The following is a 2,580-nucleotide window of genomic DNA, read 5'->3' as shown; positions in this document are numbered from 1 at the left end:
ACCCTGCCAGTGAAGGATTAGGGGCTTTACCCTGCCAGTGAAGGATCAGGGGTTTTACCCTGCCAGTGAAGGACTAGAGGCTTTACCCTGCCAGTGAAGGACTAGAGGACTAGAGGCTTTACCCTGCCAGTGAAGGACTAGAGGGTTTACCCTGCCAGTGAAGGACTAGAGGATTTACCCTGCCGGTGAAGGACTAGAGGACTAGAGGCTTTATCCTGCCAGTGAAGGACTAGAGGCTTTACCCTGCCAGTGAAGGAGTAGAGGCTTTACCCTGCCGGTGAAGGACTAGAGGACTAGAGGCTTTATCCTGCCAGTGAAGGACTAGAGGCTTTACCCTGCCAGTGAAGGACTAGATGCTTTACCCTGCCAGTGAAGGACTAGAGGACTAGAGGCTTTATCCTGCCAGTGAAGGACTAGAGGCTTTACCCTGCCAGTGAAGGACTAGAGGCTTTACCCTGCCGGTGAAGGACTAGAGGACTAGAGGCTTTATCCTGCCAGTGAAGGACTAGAGGCTTTACCCTGCCAGTGAAGGACTAGAGGGTTTACCCTGCCAGTGAAGGACTAGAGGATTTACCCTGCCGGTGAAGGACTAGAGGACTAGAGGCTTTACCCTGCCAGTGAAGGACTAGAGGCTTTACCCTGCTAGTGAAGGACTAGGGGCTTCATCCTGCCAGTGAAGGACTAGAGGCTTTACCCTGCCAGTGAAGGACTAGGGCTTTACCCTGCCAGTGAAGGACTAGGGTTTTTACCCTGCCAGTGAGGACTAGAGGCTTTACCCTGCCAGTGAAGGACTAGAGGCTTTACCCTGCCAGTGAAGGACTAGAGGCTTTACCCTGCCAGTGAAGGACTAGAGTCTTTACCCTGCCAGTGAAGGACTAGAGGCTTTACCCTGCCAGTGAAGGACTAGAGTCTTTACCATGCCAGTAAAGGATTAGGGGTTTTACCCTGCCAGTGAAGGATTAGGGGCTTTACCCTGCCAGTGAAGGATCAGGGGTTTTACCCTGCCAGTGAAGGACTAGAGGCTTTATCCTGCCAGTGATGGACTAGAGGACTAGAGGCTTTACCCTGCCGGTGAAGGACTAGAGGATTTACCCTGCCAGTGAAGGGCTAGAGGCTTTACCCTGCCAGTGAAGGACTAGAGGACTAGAGGCTTTACCCTGCCAGTGAAGGACTAGAGGGTTTACCCTGCCAGTGAAGGACTAGAGGATTTACCCTGCTGTGAAGGACTAGAGGACTAGAGGCTTTATCCTGCCAGTGAAGGACTAGAGGCTTTACCCTGCCAGTGAAGGACTAGAGGCTTTACCCTGCCAGTAAAGGATTAGGGGTTTTACCCTGCCAGTGAAGGATTAGGGGCTTTACCCTGCCAGTGAAGGATCAGGGGTTTTACCCTGCCAGTGAAAGACTAGAGGCTTTACCCTGCCAGTGAAGGACTAGAGGACTAGAGGCTTTACCCTGCCAGTGAAGGACTAGAGGGTTTACCCTGCCAGTGAAGGACTAGAGGATTTACCCTGCCGGTGAAGAACTAGAGGACTAGAGGCTTTATCCTGCCAGTGAAGGACTAGAGGCTTTACCCTGCCAGTGAAGGACTAGATGCTTTACCCTGCCAGTGAAGGACTAGAGGACTAGAGGCTTTACCCTGCCAGTGAAGGACTAGAGGGTTTACCCTGCTGTGAAGGACTAGAGGACTAGAGGCTTTATCCTGCCAGTGAAAGACTAGAGGCTTTACCCTGCCAGTGAATGACTAGAGTCTTTACCCTGCCAGTGAAGGACTAGAGGCTTTACCCTGCCAGTGAAGGACTAGAGGCTTTACCCTGCCAGTGAGGGACTAGAGGCTTTACCCTGGCAGTGAAGGACTAGAGGCTTTACCCTGCCAGTGAAGGACTAGAGGCTTTACCCTGCCAGTGAAGGACTAGAGCCTTTACCCTGCCAGTAAAGGATTAGAGGCTTTACCCTGCCAGTGAAGGATTAGGGGCTTTACCCTGCCAGTGAAGGATCAGGGGTTTTACCCTGCCAGTGAAGGACTAGAGGCTTTATCCTGCCAGTGAAGAACTAGAGGACTAGAGGCTTTACCCTGCCAGTGAAAGACTAGAGGCTTTACCCTGCCGGTGAAGGACTAGAGGATTTACCCTGCCAGTGAAGGACTAGAGGCTTTACCCTGCCAATGAAGGACTAGGGGCTTTACCCTGCCAGTGAAGGACTAGAGGACTAGAGGTATTACCCTGCCAGTGAAGGACTAGAGGCTTTATCCTGCCAGTGAAGAACTAGAGGACTAGAGGCTTTACCCTGCCAGTGAAGGACTAGAGGCTTTACCCTGCTAGTGAAGGACTAGGGGCTTCATCCTGCCAGTGAAGGACTAGAGGCTTTACCCTGCCAGTGAAGGACTAGGGGCTTTACCCTGCCAGTGAAGGACTAGGGTTTTTACCCTGCCAGTGAGGGACTAGAGGCTTTACCCTGCCAGTGAAGGACTAGAGGCTTTACCCTGCCAGTGAAGGGCTAGAGGCTTTACCCTGCCAGTGAAGGACTAGAGGACTAGAGGCTTTACCCTGCCAGTGAAGGACTAGAGGGTTTACCCTGCCAGTG

This window comes from Oncorhynchus nerka, unplaced genomic scaffold (assembly GCF_034236695.1).
Source record: "Oncorhynchus nerka isolate Pitt River unplaced genomic scaffold, Oner_Uvic_2.0 unplaced_scaffold_1625, whole genome shotgun sequence".
NCBI lineage: Eukaryota > Metazoa > Chordata > Actinopteri > Salmoniformes > Salmonidae > Oncorhynchus > Oncorhynchus nerka.
The sequence above is the reverse complement of the archived record's forward strand: the minus strand, read 5'-3'. Positions refer to the sequence as shown.